Source organism: Manis pentadactyla, chromosome 2 (genome assembly GCF_030020395.1).
Source record: "Manis pentadactyla isolate mManPen7 chromosome 2, mManPen7.hap1, whole genome shotgun sequence".
Classification (NCBI taxonomy): Eukaryota; Metazoa; Chordata; class Mammalia; order Pholidota; family Manidae; genus Manis; species Manis pentadactyla.
The window spans coordinates 134905768-134927246 of NC_080020.1; the positions used below are offsets into that span (position 1 = coordinate 134905768).

Below are 21479 nucleotides of genomic sequence, written 5' to 3' on the forward strand. Positions count from 1 at the left end.
TCAGAGTAGCCTGGAGGCTTCTTCAATTAAATGTTCACATAGGGGATAAACTACCCCAGGAGTTTTCCAGTTCTGATTTCTGCGCTATGACAAAAACGTTAGCCTGCTTAACTCTGGTTACCATATTCAGTTTGGGAAAACGCTATAAGGTCTCCATACTGAGCCCGCACTAAGTTACAGAATGCAGGACAAACATGAGACACTTTGAGGATGAGAAACCTGACGGAGCCATTTGTCAGAGCGCATTGATGCCAATACAGGGAATAAAAGACAACTTAGGTTTTGTTTCTCTTTGCCTTGGCCGGTCTTGTTTCTTTTAATACTTTAACCCCCGAAATAAAATTACACCTGTGCAAGCACCTTCCCAAGGCTGGCTGTTGCTCCCCATCTGTCAGGATACTGAGCACAGACAGCTGCCAGCCGTTCCCCTTACTCACCTTCCCCTGGGGCTGGCACCCTAGAGTGAGTGTAGATGGTGGGGATGTCTGGGGAGAAGTTAAGCACAAGAAGGGCTGGCTTGGCCTCCTTCCTCCTGATCTTTCCACTTGATCTTCACAGCACTTTGGGCCCTCGGTTCATGAGGCTGAGCAATCTTTTTGTGCTGCTGTAAAGCTTATTTTTGCAAATGCAAAACCAAACACCCCAGACGGCCTTGGAAATTCAGAGAGAGGAAGACGGTTTTGAAGTGCTTTGTCAGATGCTACGCCATATCTGAGGAGAGTTCTATTACTGGGATTTGCAAATAGATCTCTGCCCCTTTGCCCTGTCAGATAGTACAGTAGCTTAATAAAAATTATTCCCGATTATAGAGGCATTTCTTTCCTGATCAGCCTGAAATGAATTTTGACCATGAAAAAAATCTCAGTGTCCAATTTAGATGCTGAAATTTAAGATTATTTATTAAAAAGTGTGAATGCTAAATCCAAATAGTCACCTGTTCTAGGAAAACAGTTCAAATGTAGCAGCTTTATTCTTTGCTGAAGTGTATCATTTCCCATCCCTGGTGGCTTGGCATCTGAGACTGGGATCGCTGCTTCCATACTTAGCCCTCTCTCATCTGCTGGGAAACCACAGGGATGGATGGTCTAAGTTGATCTTGCACTTTAGTTTTAAAACTTTGGCAATACTAAGAACTCAGAAGACATTTCAGGTCAATCATTTTCTTATTGAATTAAATTGACTTCAGTAATTACATTTAGAAACAGTTTAATTAATGGAAAAAATTAGATTAAGGAAATTGTAGCCTATCTCCTCTGTAGTCACTAGAGTGTGTGTATGTGTATGTGTGTGTGTGTGTGAGTGTGTGTGTGTGCTCACAATACATCTGATAATAAATGTAAAAAACTGAATATCTTCCTAAACTGTTAATGTATTTATTGTTTTATTTTGTCCAAATACTTAAAAGTTTATGAAACAAATGTAGCATCATTTTTCAAACTTAAAAATATGCTCTAAAGTAAATTCAAAATGGATCAAAGACCTGAATGTAAGTCATGAAACCATAAAACTCTTAGAAAAAAACATAAGCAAAAACCTTTTAGACATAAACATGAGTGACCTCTTCTTGAACATATCTCCCCGGGCAAGGAAAACAACAGCAAAAATGAGCAAGTTGGACTATATTAAGCTGAAAAGCTTCTGTACAGCAAAAGACACCGTCAATAGAACAAAAAGGAACCCTACAGTATGGGAGAATATATTTGAAAATGATAGCTCCGATAAAGGCTTGATGTCCAAAATATATAAAGAGCTCACCCACCTCAACAAACAAAAAACAAACAATCCAATTAAAAAATGGGCAGAGGAGCTGAACAGACAGTTCTCCAAAAAAGAAATACAGATGGCCAACAGACACATAAAAAGATGCTCCACATCGCTAATTATCAGAGAAATGCAAATTAAAACTACAATGAGGTATCACCTCACACCAGTAAGGATGGCTGCCATCCAAAAGACAAACAACAACAAATGTTGGCGAGGCTGTGGAGAAAGGGGAACCCTCCTACACTGCTGGTGGGAATGTAAATTAGTTCAACCATTGTGGAAAGCAGTATGGAGGTTCCTCAAAATGCTCAAAACAGACTTACCATTTGACCCAGGAATTGCACTCCTAGGAATTTACCCTAAGAACGCAGCACTCAAGTTTGAAAAAGACAGATGCACCCCTATGTTTATCGCAGCGCTATTTACAACAGCCAAGAATTGGAAGCAACCAAAGTGTCCATCAGTAGATGATTGGATAAAGAAGATGTGGTACATATACACAATGGAATATTACTCAGCCATAAGAAGAAAACAAATCCTACCATTTGCAACAGCATGGATGGAGCTAGAGGATATTATGCTCAGTGAAATAAGCCAAGCTGAGAAAGAGAAATACCAAATGATTCCACTCATCTGTGGAGTATAAGAACAAAGGAAAAACTGAAGGAACAAAAAAGCAGCAGAATCACAGAACCCAAGAATGGACTAACAGGTACCAAAGGGAAAGGGACTGGGGAGGATGGGTGGGTAGGGAGGGATAAGGGTGGGGGAGATGAAGGGGGTATTAAGATTAGCATGCATAATGGGGGGGCGGGAGAAAGGGGAGGGCTGTACAACACAGAGAAGACAAGTAGTGATTCTACAGCATTTTGCTATGCTGATGGACAGTGACTGTAAAGGGGTTTATAGGGGGGACCTAGTATAGGGGAGAGCCTAGTAAACATAATATTCTTCATGTAATTGTAGATTAATGATAAAAAAAAAAAAAAGGAAAGGACAAGGGGATTACTCCGTGATAGGATAAAACTAACTGTAAATCAATGATTAATGCATGCTTTAAATATCCTTAATTTTGATCATTTAAAGGGTGTCAGATGATCAGCTTTGGAAGTACATTTTTCTGATAATATTCCTTTCTCTTAAAAAAAAAAGCAGTTCCTGTGTGTTGACCTCCAATAAGTTCTTCACAATGGTATAAAGGGCATATCAAAGTGTGGGCAAAGGGTCTGTTTGTGTTTATACAGAGGATCAAAGCCTAATTTGGCTACCCATAAAACGATCTAAGATACGATATGAAGAAGAAGTTCCAAAATCAACATCCTCTGGAAGAGTCATTCCAGAAGATGATCATCAAAAAACTTCAACAAAGATCCTGGCGCTGTTGCAGTTGTAGCTGCATTCATCCCACCGGTCCCTGGAATTGCCATTGGAATGAAGAAGGAGATATCTAAGCTGGCCTGTGCATACAGTAAAACAACAAATTTGACTGGATCTATACTGTTGGAACTCAACCAAGAATTAGAAGTGCAAGTTGCAGCGCTCCAAAATCTTGAGACTACAGACTATCTACTGTTAAAAGAACATATGGGATTTGAACAGTTCGCAGGAATGTGTTGTTTTAATTTGTCTGATTTTTCTCAAACTATTCATATTCAGTTAGACAATATCCATCATATCATAGATAAGTTTTCACAAATGCTTAGGGTACCTAACTGGTTTTCTTGGTTTCACTGGAGATGGCTGGTAATTGTAAATCTGCTTTGGTTATGTAACTGTATTCCTATTATGTTAATGTGTGTGCGCAATTTTATTAGTAGTTTAAAACCTATACATGCTTAAGTTACTCTACAAGAAGGTATGTCAAAGAAATGATCAATCTTCCCACGTTTTCTTCCGTCTGCTACGTCTATAGGTTTTCTTCTTCCTTCCTAAATACAATCCATAAATAGAATTTGTGCCTCAGATCGAATTTACCGAGTATCATAATTCTTCCAAGTGGTAAAGATACCTCAAGACAAATGCTGGGCATAGAAGCCACAGGGCGTAAATATGCAAAGAAGTAAAAAGCTAACCTTTTCAAACAATATTGCTTCTCTCTCTCTTACCAACTTTACATTTCCCTGTATGGCTCCAGAAGATGACTGGTTATCCAGAGACGGATAAGATTCCTCAAGGGAGGAACAACCTAAGACAGGCACAGTCGCAGGGGGGCCATCAGGTGAGAAATTGGGGAACAACAGAGGTGAGGCTTAGAACCTCACCCCCCGCCTGTTTTGAGAAAATCTTCTGCATCCGTGGATGTTTTGTTGCCCTTATCTAGCTTGGATTACTACTTAGTCTTTAGGCACACACCTGATCATCTACATTTGCTTTCTTACAGCACTAAACTATGTTTTCTACCTTTATCTTGCATCTACCTACCACTTCAGCATTTTATTAAAAATAATAATAATAATAATAATAATAATAATAAGGGAGAAATGTGGGATTCACATATAAATCAAGTATAAAATCAAACGAATATTCATATTTGACCTGATTGTTTATAGTTCATAATGCGTGATCAAAACCGAAAGTTTCTGTGATGACTGCCCTTGTACTGTTCACCATGCAAGAACTTATTCACTATGTAAGAATTTGTTCACCATGTAAGAACTTGTTTTTTATGCTTCAGAAGATTGGAGACTGATGAAAAAATATATATATATGCTCTACATCTACACATCTCTAGCAAGCCTAATATTGGTGCCTAGGTATTTCAGTTTATTGTTTGATTTGTTATTTTTTCTTCCCCATTGAAGTTTATCTACTGTCCATGTACTTCCAGGAAGGTATTGAGCAATGGAGCAACCTACTCTTTTATGGTAGAAGCACATTTATTTTCCTTTCCCATGGCTTTTCCCCATTCCTCCAGGTTCTGTCTCATGTAAGGCAGGAGAAACAAGTAGGATGGAGGGGCTTGGTTTCTCTGAACTGCTTAGAAAATGTATCCTAACAAGCACATTCCTAAGAAGTTTATTTAAAAATAATAGTTCTTTAGATAAAGTCACCTGTTGATTGTCATGTTCCTACTGCAGTTTGTAAATCTTTGGCCACAAATTATGTTCTTTTTTGATGGAGGTTTTTTATCAGGGTAGTAGCTATTAACTATAGGTAATTTGTTGATTTTTGGATCATGAAGTTGATTATCTGCTGGCCAGTATCTTGCTGGATGAGAAGTCTGATGGTATTCCTTAATCTCAATCTCCTCCTCTCAGGAGGGTATGACAGGGAGAAACTGTTCCCCCAGATCCACTATTGATGTCAAATATAGTCACGCCCCCGATTCTGGCAGGAGCCCCTTCGTAGTGGGCTCTCCTTCCTGCTCTCATTTCTATAATTGTTGTTCCTGGGCTTCAGCTCTTTCTGCAAGCTCAACCTTACTAAAAATAACAGTGTGCCAATGAAATGCTATTTATGCACTAAAGGATGTGTTTTTGGAAAGTATAAGAACTTGAATTTCCTGAGTACCACAGGAGCTTACAGAAAATGAGTTGATTTCAAGCTCATGTATGAACTAGATATAAAAGACTTGAGATTCTTTTCTTGCTCCATCATTTTAATACCAAAATACTACAGATTTCCCAACTTTCACCTATGAAATTCATATGTGCTTGCCTATGAATAAATCTCCAAGTCTTTCTTTAAATATCAGTAAGAGAAGTTCAGTTCAGACAGTCAAGGACCCTCTTAGAGAGTTACTAGTTCTTGCTGAGAAAACGTGCTCTTCAAGTTCTAAATGTCAATATCTCTTTGAGATCCTGATTGCATTTCCTTTGGGTAACTACACAGAAGTGGGCTTCCTGGATCTTATGGCAGTTTTGTTTTTGAGGAACCTTCATACTTTTCCAAAGCAGCTGGACCACTTTGCATTCTCTCCAACACTGTGTAAGGGTTTCAGTTTCTCCACATCTAAAAAAATCGAAACCAATTCTTTCAGAAGAGATTTGTGTGCTCCCGTTTTCATTTCAGTCTTCACAACAGCCAAGATGTGGAAACAATCTAAGTGTCCCTCCACAGACGAATGGCTAAAGAAAGTGTGGTATTTACACACAGTGGAACACCATACAGTTTTTAAAAAGAAGGAAATTCTGTAATAGGTGGCAACATGGATGAACCTTGAGTGAAATAAACCAGACATAAAGAGACAACTACTGCATGATTCCACTTACATGAGGTATCTAAAATAATCAAATAAATTGAATCAAAGTGTGGAGTGGCGGTGGAGTCAAAGAGCCCCCTAGGAACTGGGGGCAAGGGAAATGGGGGCTCACTAATCAACAAGCGTAAAGTTTCAGTTAAGCAAAATGAACAAGTCCTTCAGATCTGCCGTACAACATTGTGTCTATAGCCAACAATTCAGTATCACACACTTAAAAACTTAATCGGGTAGATCTCATGTTAAATATTCTTGCCCCAACAAAATAAAATGGAATGAGATTAAAGCTCAAGGGGAAGAAATTCCAAATGTTGGAGTTTTGGAGGCTGCATAGCACTGGGTTGTTTGGGAAGCTGAGTGACAAAGGGGGGCATGGATCCTGTGCCGTCATGTATTTGGGTGGGTCTAAGGCCACCCTCTTGTGGCTAGGTCTCTTCTTCTCTGTGAAGTGTGGGGTGAAGCCACTGGTCTGAAACCCGTGAGTCTGTGATCCTGCTGTCCCTTCTCTGGACTCCAGAGGCACGTGTGTCCAGCTAGCTGAGGGCCCACTGGCGCAGACATCCTTCCCTAGTGGCTGGGCCCCCTGATGAGTTTGGAATGAGATACTTAATGAGACATCAGTTTGCTCAATAGACAGACATGTCCTTCAGGCTTCAGAGGAAACTTAACTAGAACCAATGGGAGTTCCTGGACTCCTCTAGTCCTTGCTGCTCTTCTCCTGGTCTCCATGTCATCCCTACACAGTTGTGGCCTCACAGAGAGAGCATGGAGGGCAGGGGACACAGGCCAGGCCTCTGAGTCACCAGGACACAGTGCTGTTCCATGTCTCTGGTTGGTGTCCTTGAATGAGGTGTTAACACCTGGCTGTTTGAGAGACTATATGTAATGTAATATATATAGGATATCCTACATATATGTATGATGATATTTTTTGAGCACCTGCTGAGAGTCAAGTGTTATCTACCTCCCTTTCATTCTGTGACAGCGTCTCTGTGAATGTGACTTTAAGTACTAATATTTATGGATAAAGGAAGTAAGACAGCCCAGGTTGGTGAGCTCCCTGACGACACTGACCCTGTTTACAGAGAAGCTGCCAACATTGTGCTTAGTCAGTCTCTCCACTCCACCTGTGGGGAATGGGCTGAGAGAGGGGCAATGTTTGTTCACTGCCAGGAGTTAAGCCTAGATCATCAGCTACTTGAAAGTTCAAGGCTGTAATTATTTAATATAAAATAATGAGCCACATCAGTTTAGATTAGCCACTTGGGAGTTCATTTTCTTTGACATATTTTTGTTTCATTTCTAACCTTTTTTTGGATAGTATTTGTAGCCATCATGATAATTATTAGATCAAGTCCTTACAACTTATTGCATACTGTCAATGCAGTATTAAAATGCAATTATAAGTAAGCATACTGGACTTACTATTTAAACACGTCATGATAGACTGAAACCCTGTATCATGTAATAAACTAACACTTACTAAACACCTTTTACATGCAAAACCCTGCACTAAAAGCAATTAAAATATACAATGTTTATTTCCTCTGTATTCCCTCTAAGCAGTTTTCATTATTACCTCCACTTGGAGATAGAAAAACTCAACTTGAGAAATATTCCTGAACTTGGCCAGTAGTAAGTTGCTAGTGGGTGACTGGGTCAGCACCTGAGTATTGGTTGGCTAGACACAAACAGAATATAATGACATGACTCCATTTGCATGATTTCTTTGCTCACTGTAAAGTATTAAATGGCAGGGCCTTATTTTTCTTTACTCTTATTTAGTACAAAGTATATATTAAAGGAAAGAAGAGCTTCTTTTCTTTCCATAATACTTCTCTTGTTGAATAGCACCCTGATTTTCATAATGCTGTGATCATATTCTTCTAGCCTACCACGAGCATGCCCTCAGGAGAGTCTCGTGAGCAGCATGGAAATTCATTGAAGATAAACTCATAACACAAATCTTAGTTCTATGTTTTGGCTAAAAATGACAACATTTAAAAGGAGGAAAGACATAAAATGTTTTGTATAAATAGAATTGTTTCCCAAGTTAATGGAACTCAAGACTTCCTCAAAGGCTTAGCAGATGTGTGAAAGCGTGGAGCTAAAGATGGTGTGGGATGCAGCAAAGGTAACTCAAAAGCAGAAACAGTCCTAGTACCAATGACACTATATTTATTACTAAAATACCACGCAAGGTGGAAAACAGTTGACCAAAAGCTATGGATTACTGTAAAAACGGGGAGCATAGGAGAGGTCAATTCCTACATACCAGAGGATTCTTAGGGTTGCCCCAGATAACCAGATGCAGTTGGAGGGGCGCCTTCTCCAATCCCTGCCCCACGAAGTCATTGCAAACAGTTGTGCGGGTTGTGCACTGTGTAATTCTAAGGGAGTGTTAATGTCATCCAGATGTGAGGAGTACACTGCCCAGTAGAAGGACAGTGCACAGCTGGATGCCGGATGTGGGACGGAAGGGCCACCTCAGCCTCAGTGCATGAAAACTGCAGTCCTTCCAAGCCTCTGAAACATACAGGGTGGCTGTCATCCTTCATTTCAGACTGCATTTCAGACTGCCCCTTCATTTCAGAGGGGCAAGCCTGGCATCTTATCTTGAGCTTGAGGCAAAACAAGGGCTTGGATCACACAGTTTACTCAGGAGATAAATCTATAGCCACAGTTGGGTGGGATGAGGGGAGCGAGTCAGGGAAGAAAGAAAGCCCATGTTAGGGTTTGGTTACAAGGTCAGTGGCTGTGGGCAGCAGGGCAGATTCCCTCCGGGATGACTGTGAAGTCCACACATGCCTCTTAGAAGCACCTGCCCTTCAGGGGCTGCCATTGGTTGAGGGATCCTCCTGGGCTGCAGTCTTCCAGGGGCCTCCGAGAAGATCCTAAAGCAAAAAGCCACAGAAGTGTCACCTGTGTCCCAGATGGATGCTGCTGGCACACAACTGCCCACTGCCATGCCTGCAGGTGGCATCATAGGCTGGGGGCTGTAATGTGGGGCCCCCTAAGCCCTTGCTATACCTGGCTTCATGCAAACAAATCCTGACCACACTAGAATGGGCCATTGAGTGCAGGATGTCTGAATTATTCTGCAGTCCAGTAGTTGCAGTGAAACACTGGCTGTAGGGTCCCATGGACTCCGAGACCTTTCCAGCTATCACGTTGCTATGGATGCTTATTATTGGGCCAGACTACACTTGGTTTTCTGTCCAGTGTTTCATTTAGCGCAGTGGTTCCCCATCGTGTGGACCGGTTCTTGCCTTGGGCACATGGAGAAGCTGCTGGAGTTCTCCGGCAATGAGGGTCTCCTTGATCCTCAGGAGACACAGGAAGGAAGGGCTGCTCTCTTCCTCTGCTGTGTTGGGGGCTGGAGCTGGAGTTGCTGAGGCCTTAGGGGGCCCTGGGTCAGGGCTGAAGGCCAGCGGTAGCAAAGCAGAGGCAGGAGATGCTCATGGGCCTGGCCCATCTGCTTGGGGCCCCCCTTGCTGGGGACTGTCTGGTATGTGAGATCGAAAGTACCCCATAGCTTCAGATATTGAGTCAAAATCATCTTAGCTTCTGTGCCCACTCCCACCCCTCACCTCCTTAGAGGAAGGCCTCCTTAGAAATCCTCAAATCAGAGATCACCAAGGCCGTAGAGCTGTGAACACGGGCCACTCATCCAGCTTTCTCTTTCCCTTCCCGTCTATGGAAACTACCTCTCAAATACGCTTCGTGACTATTAACAGGCATGCTTTTTCTTAAATGATGAATCTGTTGGAGGCAATCTAAAGTTTTTATGTGATCCATTACAAAAGCTCAACAAATGACTTTGACCTTCATGAGGAAGGTCACAATGGGAGATTTTCCACTGCACTTGCTTGTAAAATGCATTTGCTTATATTTCCAAATTCTCTAACTCAAGGGAAGTGATTGATTTCCCTAGCTGAAACTTGATTACTGTACCTTCATAAGCATGGAAATGTAAAAATTTGCTTTCCATTGTTATGAGCTATTTCAGTGAAGAGCTTGCAAATATGAAAGATTGTCAGAGTAAAAATGCCACATTTTGTTAAAAAAGGCTTGAGTATTTTGAAAAAGTTAATGTCAGTACAGAAAATCAAGTGGCACAGTGGATGGCCACAAAAGTGTAAGCTGTCTGAAATTTAGTACTTGAAGTTCGACAATCAAGTTTAAGAATGATGCATGATGCAGATGGAGAGAAAAGAAAAATGATGGAGTACAGGAATTAATCCATCAAAAGCCTGCCTCTAGAACATATAAATTATCATCTGCAATCTCTGGAAATTGCAATTGGGACAGAGATCTGGAGTATTTCACAAAAATGTTTTATTTATAGCTTTGGAAGAGTGTGTTGCACAGATTTTTTTGACTTTACAAAAAAATCAGGTTTGTTTCTGCCCATAGTAATTCAAATACAGTGTCTGCAAAGTCAGTTGAAAGGAAAAGCTTTCTTGAATAGAGGTTTTCTGTTATAAAAATGACCTAAGTGAGGCACAAACACAGATTTTTCCTTGATATTTTACCAATTAATTCCATGACAAAGATTTCCTAAGACATTACAGTATCTAAAATTTACTCGTGGAGACACATTAATGGTATTATCAGTCATAACAATTTCCAAAAAATTGCTGAGTTTAAAAATCTTTGCGCACCTGTGAATACACAGAATACACAGAACCAGCTGGATTTTTAAAGGCATAACAAAAACCCAGCTATAGGACACTCAGGTCTCTGTTTTAGAACAATGCCAAATTTTTAACTGGTACAAAATGAATAATGAAATGTGGCTTTCTAAATTTCAAGCCTTAGTAGAAGTTCCTCAAAAAACAAGGGAATATTTTTTTCCAAATACAACTTCAGTCTTCGATTGTGGCCCTGCAAACAGTTTTGGGCTGGTCTTGGGTTTTCCATAGAGAACAGTCCTTGGGTTGTTTACTGATGTCCCACCAAAACGGGCACCTGTTTTAGGTCACTGTCTGTTACTCCCCTCTTCTATTTCAGGTGACTCCTGGGCACCTGCCCCTGCAGTTAGAGACCACACTCTCTCGGATTTTAAAAAGCTGCTCGGTTATCCACCCAAAACGATTTGCTCTGAATGTTATCCCTCCGTTTTGAGATGAGGACTTCCTGCCCTGGGGCAGCTGGTACCATCAATGATGAGCTCTTGCATTTATCTGCATCTTTGAGTGCTTCCCTCTCGCCTCCACCCTGCAAAAATCATTATTTTGGTCCAGTACCTCCCTGCACAGTCTGAGGCTGTTTTCAGGAGGCACGGGCATGCCTTAGATCATCTCAGGCCGTGACGTCATAAGGGGAACATTCCTCCCGCTCGGCCAGCCCGTCTGGGACCTGTGGGTCTGCACTGATGCTAACTGTGCTGACCAGCGTATGGAAAAGGTGAAGAGATCTGACCCATTGCAGGTTCTGTGTTATAGAAGCCAGCATACAGCCTCAGCTGACTCATTTTTAAACCCTCTCTAAAATTAAGTAAATAAAAAAGCAGACAAAAACCTGGGGAGACGTTCCTCTGATCAAAGGCATTTGTCATTTACTTCATTGATTGTGTCTCTTGCAGGGTGATCTTCATTCGGCCTACTCAGGTTCGCAGGACCTGCACACGTCACTGAACAGACGTTTGCCTGCACTCACACTCATGTAACTAGAATCTAAGCATCCTGATTTTTACACATGTTCATTCCACTGTTATTTAATAAATATTCAGCTTCTACCCAGTGGTGGGCTCTGGGGTGGCAGGGTGAATTAGGGAGACCTCACTTACGAAGCTTAAATTGAAAGGGTCTGTGCACCTTTTCGTTCATTACCTTATTTTTGTTTGTGGATGCTGTTGTTCAAAATAGACTTTAATACCAGTTTTCGGTTAGCAAGGATGGTGTCTGTTGTGGAAGTCATTCACACATGCACAGACATAGCCAGAGGAATTGAAAATGAGTTTTGAACACATTCTGTTTGTCATTTGGTGTGGCTCCTGGCAAACAGTTCTTCCTTTTGGAAAAGTAACATAAGAGTTTAGTTAGATCAACAATATGTTTTAATTTGTGTTTTGCTTAAGATTTGCATTTCCCCCTTTTTTATTATTTCATTTGAGTGCCTCCAATTGAGCTATTGAACATGTATAATTTTGGTAGTTAAAACAATTCACATACATAATAATTTTCAAAGCAACTTGTAATTAAAGAAGGAAGCAACAGATGTTGAAACATGGAAAAATGGTTTCAAAACATTGAATGTTTTTCACAAATGCCATGCTTTCTCTCTGTCCAAGTGCTATCCCTTTAGTAATCCTAAAACTGTCTTAAGAACTAGAGCCTAGTTCAGACCTGTCCTCTGTGAATATAAGAATATGAGAAGCTACTGCTACATTTAGATTTTTTTCCTTTTCATATTTCTAAATAGAAATGCAGGGATACATTTAGAAGCCTTCACAATTTGTCAGGGAAAAAAAAAAGCTTTATTATTTTGCTCTGCGTCCCGATGATGTACCATTATAGAATATTCTAACAGTTGTCTGTCTCTTCATTTCACTCCACAGCATGCTTTTTTTTTTCAAGATCTATTCGACTTTCAGAATCTTATGAGGTTCTGGTTTGAAAGAAATAGTTAAAATAAAGACAAAGATAGAATTGGCTCATACCATTGTCACATTCTTACATTATTTTATAAGCCATGCTGCGTGAGAAACTAACATCCTTCACACTGCTATTTGGCATCTTGCTTCTGTCATGATGGGAAACATTTTCCACATCTGTTCCAGGCTATTCTAAGTCCCATGACATTGCCCAGTTTAAGACTCTTAGAAAGCAGTCTTCGAAGGAACATGAGTGTCATCATGTGGGAGAAAGAAATGGCAGTGGCTGGCAGGAGGAAGCTTTGGAATCTACCCTATAAAATTATCCAGGCTCTGCGTATGAACCCAGCAGCACATGGGCCATTGCCTCTCAAAAGAGAGACAAAAATAGCTGGATGAACAGATGGAATCCAGACTTTAAGAGGAGGCTCTGATGTTCTCCAGGCAGTTTTGTTATGAAACTTATTTGAATCCTTTCCCTTATCTTTTTGCACCTGCTAACAGCTTTTAGTGATAAGGCCTTGACACCCGAGAGTGAAGGGGAGACAGGAACAGTGCCTGTTCTATGAGTCTCTGATAATTAATTTCTCTAATGCTTGGTGTGATCTCCTATGACACTGTTAATTCTAAATAGTTTTACATACAGAAGAAAAGAAAACTCTCAGTGACTTCATGTGTATCATATTGTCTTTTGTAGAATTTTCAGAGCTTTTCATGTGCAAATCTAGTCAACCAAAATGTTAACTATCTAGTGTGTGTAAAGACCTGTATTGGGTACTCGGGAGATATGCAGAGCATACAATATGGTTCCTACCTCAAGGAGCTGGTTTTCTAGTGTAGGAGAAAAAAATATAAATCAAATGGCTGGAATATAAGGAAGAAGTCTAGAATGCCAGTGGAACACTTAAAACAATGAATCCGGGAGAGGGAGAGGTTACCTCTGGCTGGACGGACTGAGGGACCCACGAGGTTTAGCCACGTTGAGATGGGAGTGGCAGCTTCTCTGTGACAGGGACATGAGTGTAGGGTGCAGATCCAAGAATGTGTGGCTTGAGGATGTATATAGGAATGTGGTAAGGCACAGATTTGGAGAGTAAGTTGTTTTATTCCCAGAAGGTTGTGATTACCAGGCTAAGGAGTACAGTTACTCGGCTCTTACTAACTTTCTTTGCTGTTACGTAATTGGAGATGAACTAACTTTCTTGGGTTAATATTTCCACAGTTCAGTTGCATCAGTGATTTCAAACACATATGCAACATCATGTTTTCAGTTATTTTTCTCTTGCAGTAAAAAAAAATCGTGTTGATTTTTACTGTCAAAAGATAGAAGCTATCTAACTGTAAATACATACATAATGCTATGAATGTGAATACACGTGGGCATGTGTGGTCCTGATTCTGAAGTGTGCTACTTTCCCACAACCATTACTTCAACTTGAATAGGTGTTCCTGAACCTAAAAAACTTAAACTTAAGGACAGTGTTGCCCCCAAATACATTATATAAACTGGGGTTTAGTATTATTTCAAGGATAAAAGTTCCATCACACTAATAGGAGGTGAATTAATTTTCAAACTAACTTACTTATGTACCAAAAGAGAGGATATTTTCAGATTTTAAAGTTGGGGACAATGTCTGTTTTATTCATGATTGTATCCTCAACATCTAGCAGAATGTAGGAAAATGAATAAATAGTTATTAAGTGTATGTATTAATTTTTTTTTTAATGACAGCAAGTTGGGAAAATACTGTTGACATCTTTTCAAGTGAAGGGAGTATTCTCATTTATGCATGTTGCTCTCACCTACTCTTCAGTTCCCTCTTACAGTCTCTTATCATGGAACAAACTTCTGGTTCACCTTCTCTGTTAGAGGTTCTCCACACCGCAGTGGAGTTGCCTTTAGTTCACCTTTAATTTTTCTTCCCATGATATTTGCTTATGAGCATCTCATTTCTTGTTCATATTCTTAAATTATTTCAAATTCTTTCTAATTAGCTCTGCAAGTCTGCTCCCAATGAATCAGACCTAGTTCTGAAAACCAGTGTACCTATGGTAATGGTGTACGAAGTTCATTAAAATTGGTTTTGCTATTAGATTGCATTTGGCAGTGACCTTCCGAGACCTTATCAAATCCCCATAGGCAAGACATGAGTACATATAACTAATACAGAGCACCTAATTAGACAAGAAAATCTGAATTTAATCTTTTAAAGTGGCATGGATTCCAGTATTTGAGCTCCCCTATGTAAATACGAATTTAAATGTAATGGCCCTGAGCCCTTTTCAGAGGATCATCCTGCATGTTAAACAAATTGTTTTATTTCCCAGGGTGCACTTCACATACACCAACCTGAGGCTAGTCCAGCTCTGTTCCCTCAACAAACAAGCCCTGAACAACTGAGTGTGAGCCACAGCTCGGGGTGTGAGCTGTGTGGAATGGGAATCTGGTTAAGCTCAAAACCTCTCAGCCTGGGAGGAGAAAGAACCCTAACAGCCAAATAGCACCGGCTCCAGGTAGAAGGTACCACAGTGGAATCCAAGCTACAGGTGTCCAGGGGCTGGAAGGAGTCCAGCTTGTGACTTTAAGTGCCCTGATTATGGAATGGGTTTCTTTGGAAAAAAGCTCCACATTGCCATTTTTGCAGAAGTTGTCTTGGTTTTGGGTTTCGCTGAGACTTAGGAAGACCAGTACTCAGCCAGACCCTGAATGCAGTGGTGTCCCCACCAGCAGGAGGGGCTGGCTCTGGGACTGGTAGACCATCTGTGTTTCCATGAGAGGGGCATGGGCGTGGCTGGCCTCACCTGGAGGGCTGTGAGGGTGTGCCTCACCCCCATCCACTGAGGAACCCTCAGTGTCTATACTGCAGGACAGATTTGCCCATGGGCCCCCATACATGTGCAGTGTTCCTAAGTGCTGAGAATCTCTTTGAAACAAGTGGGTCATTAGGCTGCCACCCATTACACTGGCTATTGCAGTACTTCTGGCGCACTGGGATTGAGGCTGTATTTTTTAAACCACAGTCCCCGTGGCTGTTAGGGAGATGTAATTCCAGGTGTGCACTGTGTGCAGGGCTTTGGCTGTTTTCTTGGTTGCAGATATGTTAGGTGACCTGCCTGGAACCTCTCAGCTGCCCCATTGTCTTGTCTGCTTCAGTACTCAGATTTTATATTATTCTTAGATGTACCCCAAGAGTCACAGCATAGTCAGGGGAGTCTGGCCAAGAGAAACCCTGTTTCCTCCTGATAAAAATAGCTAGTTTTTAAGATTCTGGCATTTCACTTCCACCTTGTAAATCTCTGCAAAAGAAAATGTAATTAATGGAGGTTATAACTTTTTTCCCAGTAGACATTACATCTTGTTCCTTAGCAGAATTTGTTACTTCCCTTTTGCTGCCTTTAGGTTGTTATTTACGTAGGGGAGGCCTCTGAATAGGTGCGGCTATGAATTTACTATAAACGTATTGGGTTTTGCCTCATTTGTTTGAAAGGAATCTGAATTAACTTACAGCATAAGTACTTGAGTTTGAAAAGTTAAGTTTACATAAATATTTATAGCAGGACTAGCATTACAAAAGAAAGTTTTACAGTCCTGGCACTTGGCAGACAGTTTATTTACATTTCAGAGGAGGACAGATATTTGCTTGGCATGGTTTTAAATTGTAAATTATGTCCTTGTAACTATTTCAGGGTGAAATCACTGGTGAGCCTAAAGTTAGAGAAGGCTGGGTGGCGCTTCCTTGTAGTCATCCCTACCAGAGAGGAGAGGAGTGCCAGGCGACTCCAGGACGCCCTGCGGGGGGTGCTGTGAGGTTCCAAGCCCCCGGTGCGCATGCCCTGTCTCTGGCTCACCACTGCATCCTCAGCACGGGCTTGGTGCCTGGCACGAGGTGGCTGCTCACTGAATTGTATGAAATGTTTTGGCAGCATTCTAATCAAGGGAGAACCGTCATTTCTGGACCAGCCGCAGAGGTGAAATGATCTCTCAAGAAGTCTCCCAACAGTCATCGTATTTGTAAGAATGTGTGCAGAACAGAGTCTGTTCTTCAGCATCTTCTCTCTCCCCCTCACTGTAACACATGGCTGCCTGTTCTCAGGGCCGCCTCTTTGAGTAAGGGAAAGGCATTAGAAGGTAAAGAGCTCACAGACAGAGCAGCAGGAATTCTGAGCAGTAAGCACAGAGGCACGTTTCTTTCCAAGTGAGCACTTTTACAGCAAGCGTTCTCAAGCTAATTTGCCCACTGGTTGGGTTCGTTGATAACTGGTATTGGCCCTGAAGACCAGGAATGGATGGGACCCAGGAGAACTGCTAACCTATAAGGTGTCTGTGTGTGCATTTGGACAGGTTCCCCTTCTAAGGATCACAATACCCTAGGCGCAGGTCTTGGCAGGTACTCAGCATGTTTTCATGCAAAGAACAGTGCCCCTTCCTCTAAGTACAGACAACACGTACCAAGGCTCAGGGCTTAGAAGGTGCAGCCCTCATGAACCCGCTCTGCCAGGATCTTTTGTGCAGTGTGCACTTTATGCAATCTCATACAACATTAATTCATCAGGCTTTAAATATACATATAAATTATACATACATAAATATTTACATTTCAGTTATATTCATATGTTAATATTCATATTATGACATGGTGATCAAATGGAGAATCTTGTAAACAAGACATTTTATATTAATAAAATTAAGAGATAAAGAATGTTACAGTCACTTCAGTAGGTGCATAATAAACATTTGATAAAATTCAACACTCACTTATAGTAGTTCTTTAAAAAGTCCACAGAACATGGATGGGAATGTCTTTAACCTTATGGATCAATGTAATGTGAAGGATACCTATCAAAATGTTGTAGTAAATCCTACATGCTGGAAGTTTGTCCAGTAGAGTCAAAGAAAAGCTAAGGGTTCTTGCTGGCAATGCTAATGTTAAATTATGTGCTGGCAATCACAGCCAATGCAATACAACACAGTAAAGAAATAAGAGTTGTAAAGTCAAGGATGGGAATAATTTACCCCAAGGATTCCTGCCAGCTCTCTTACCTGTGTCTCAAAGTGAGAGACTCTTAGTTAATGACTGGTCAATAGACAATAGGGTGGCATTCATTTATTGCAGTGTTTGGCAGATGATGCCATGCGGAGCCCCTGCAGGTGGCAATGAGGTGAGGGGCTCAAGTGGATGGGCTCCTGTCCCCATCCCACTTGAACCAAAGCCAAGTGATCTTTGTTTGTTTATTGATTGATTGAAAAGTTACTCAGTATACTTTCCAAGAATTTTGAACACCTTTGAGGGTATGTGATAAAAAATCAGCACAGGCACTGTGGCTTGTTTTCTGATGTGTGGACCTCATTAGCGCCATGTTTCACAGAGGAAGTGCCACAAGGGCTGAGTGCTGGCTGAGCACCTACTGTGGGATAGGTAGCAAATGTCTAGTGCTGGGTGAGAAATGGGAAAGTGAGAAAAAGGAGGCTGCTGCCATCATAAATCTCATCTATTCAGGAGGGTCCTGTGCAGAGGGGTCACTCTGGTACCACATCCTCTGTCCGTTACTTTCCAGGGCACAGTGGTAATGCAAAGGTGGGAGTGGTATTCACGGGTAAATTTAGGAGAATAGCTTATTGCAGGAAATGTGGTGGCAGTGAAGATGTAGAGGCCTGGAGCCACAGCATATGTTTATGGGTCTTCAAGACAGTGCCACGTGGCACCAGGGGCAAGCTCTGGGGTGGAAGGGACTGAGATCAAACTGCAGTTGATCTGGCTTTCTCAATGTCTGGAAAGCTGAGCACTTTGAGTGTTACCCTGCAAGTACCATGGATCCACAGAAATGTAATTAACACAAATTAATCCAGTATTCTAGAAGAATCCTGAGACCTGCCATTCAGAATCTCTTACACTAGAGTCTCCTTGCATATGAATTTGATAATAATTTTATGGAATTATATGCATTTTATATATAATTCTATGTTATATATAATAAAATATATATATATATAGTCTTCCAGCTATTGGTATCATTCCTGTCTACCCATGTAAAGCCTGTTTGAACAAACCTCACATCTCACTCCCTGAATATGGATTAGGACATTTCATGGCATAATAAAGCCAGATAACCTCTAATATTGAGGAATATTCTAAAAGAAGAAAACCAAAATGTTTTTCTGTCACAGAATAAAACTTAGATGTCTGTGTTCACCCTAACATCACTTTTTTTTTCATTCTGTATACTTATATTTGCAGAAAATTGAGCAATTTAGAGATACCTTTGTCATATTTGTGGAATAGCAGACATTTTTATTCTGTCACCGTATGGAATTTTTCTTGGCTAAATTAATAGAAATTGAAACAGAAAGCAGTCAATTCTCTTGCTTAAATTTTGCAGTGTTTCCTAGAATAGGAGAATGAATTTAAAGTCATCCACAGTATAGAATTCTAAATACTTCAACTGAGTTGTTCTCTATAGGCCTGAAAGATGGCTTTGAATAAGAAACACCCTATCTTATTGAAGAAGCAATGGTCTAGAACAGGAGATTTGTAGCTGCATTTGTTGGCTGAGAAAACCTTCATATATGACCTTCCAAATAAGTGACCTCCATCAGAAGTTTTTATATTTTCACATATAAAAGTGTGTGTTTATGTAGGAATAGTAAGGGAGAAAGTTGAATACAGCTAAAAACTAAGAATGAATGTACTACCTGCATCAGCATAAATATCATACCTGTGACTAAAAATACAGATTTGGAAGAGGTATACCCATATCATTATTTAATCACCAGTTCATACTTAAGGAATTTATTATAGCAGAATGTTTTTCTAATTGTATTGAAAAATCCGTATGTCGATCAATCTTTAAGTATTGATTTGGGAAATTATTTTTTATGGATGAGTCCTAGATAACTAAACTGTTTTTTATTCATTGCCATGTGCTAAGTACATTAAAGTCTAGAAATGTTTAATTACAAGTGTGATATTACCATCTTGAATATTTTTATACTACTGCAGTCCTCATTTATGTTAAGTACGTTAAAGTCTAGAAATGCTTAAGTTACAAATACGACATCACCATTTGGAGTATTTTAATTCTACCACCATCCTCATTTTTGACAAACAGCCACACTAGGGCAACAGCCACAGTCAGGGCCAGGTTTGGCAAGCAAATGAGGGGCAGGGATTTGCTGTCCATCCCTGTGGCAGAGACTCCAGTATTCTAACAAAGTCTGACTGTTCTCTCTGATTCTTGCTCTGGTGAGCTTACGCGTCTATCATCCAGACTGTCACCTAGATGCAAGTAGAGACAGAGAAGGGGGGTGTAGCAACCAGAAGAGTTGTGGCCTAAAACTTTGGTTACAGGAAAAAAATAAATAAATAACAGATGCAAGAAATGCTTTTAGGCTGTGAGGACAAAAATACTAATGCATCAACAGTATTGTCAGTAACCAATAAATTTAACCATAACTCCACGATGTCCGTAAGCTATTAAATTAAGTTCTGAGAGAGAAAGTTATAGGTCTACGAAGTAAATCCATCCATAGTGGTCCTAGAGAAATTGTTGTGTTATGATGTTCTTGCTTCATGGAGACAGAATATTAACTATTGTGATAGTGTAGTTGGGGAAGATTGTATTAAAGCCATTATGTATTTACATTACTGCATTGAGAATGGTGATTCTGCCACGGAAGGATAAAGCCCTTACCCTCTGTTGGAAATGCATCTCTGTTGCTGGGAGACTAGGGAGCCTTCTGATAATGTTGTTCCCAGCTTGGAGAGGAAGGATGGAGGCCCCAGAGTCCCACCCGGGCCTTGGGCCTTGGAATGGAACTTGGCCACCAGTTGTGACCACGCATCCCAAGCAGCCCACCCCACGCTTCCCTCTTCTCATCAGAATTCTTGCATAACCCTGTGCATGCACTGTGAACACTTACAGACTGGGGCACGGAGACTTTTAACTTAATTGAGGAAAAAGTAAGGGTAAGTAGCCAACTATATTGACAAGTTATATTTTAACCAGTGAGTCTTCTTTATCTTCTGTGATCAGGACCTTAAACTTTTCTTCAGGTGGCTAAGATTGCACTGAGGTTTTCATTTCATTTTGTATGAGCTGTGACATTCTACTATTCTGAAGGTAAAACTCCATCTTAAGTCTTTCAAATGCTAGTTAGGTTTGGCACAAGAGGAGGAACTTTCATATGACTTCAAAACTGTAGGGCTGTACCCTATTTTCAGTTTTGAATCAGTGAAGTCAGTTGTAGAATCAGTCATGCAACAACACAGATGCTCCCACCTTTTGAGAACCTATTTGATTCCAGGTGGCACCCTCCCTGACCACATTTGCTAATGTGCAGTCCACTCAGTTCCTGTCCCCCAAGATCGGCTGTGTTCACTGCTGGGTGAAGAAATGCATTTAAATTTGTTGAACCCAAGGCTTCTCAGTCTTTCCTGATGATAGAATGTCTTAGCCATGAGTGTCCCACAGAGGCACACTTTAGGAAAAGCTCTTTTACGCAATGAAGAGAACATCATTTTAAATGCTACTTATTCCCTTAAAGCAAAAAGCATTTCCCCAACACGTTTCACTCAAACCTAATGGACTAAAAATGTACAACTTTAGTGGAATGGGTGAATTGAAATACAATTTGGTGGTCAATGCATGGACATTTTGTCACTATGCTGTATAGTCCCACTCAAAAAAATGAAATCTGGATGACATCAGGCACCTTATTAAAACATGAATTGTAACAACCAACCTCAGTTGGTAGGTAACATGCAGGCCTCTCATTAACATCTTGAATTTCCTATGTATTATTAGTGACAAGTAATGATCATTTAAAAAATACTTTTAACCAAAACTTTCTCCTAAGAAAGAGAGGAAGATCATAGCAGGAAGATAATGAGTTTTCCATGAAGTTTGCCACAGAAAGACCAG

General features: G+C 40.7%; 1 protein-coding gene across 1 annotated transcript in view; it reads left to right on the forward strand.

Annotated features, from left to right (window-relative positions):
* The window catches only part of SEMA5A (semaphorin 5A), a 462739-nt gene that overhangs the window by 404548 nt on the left and 36712 nt on the right, over positions 1-21479 (forward strand). The window lies entirely within an intron of this gene.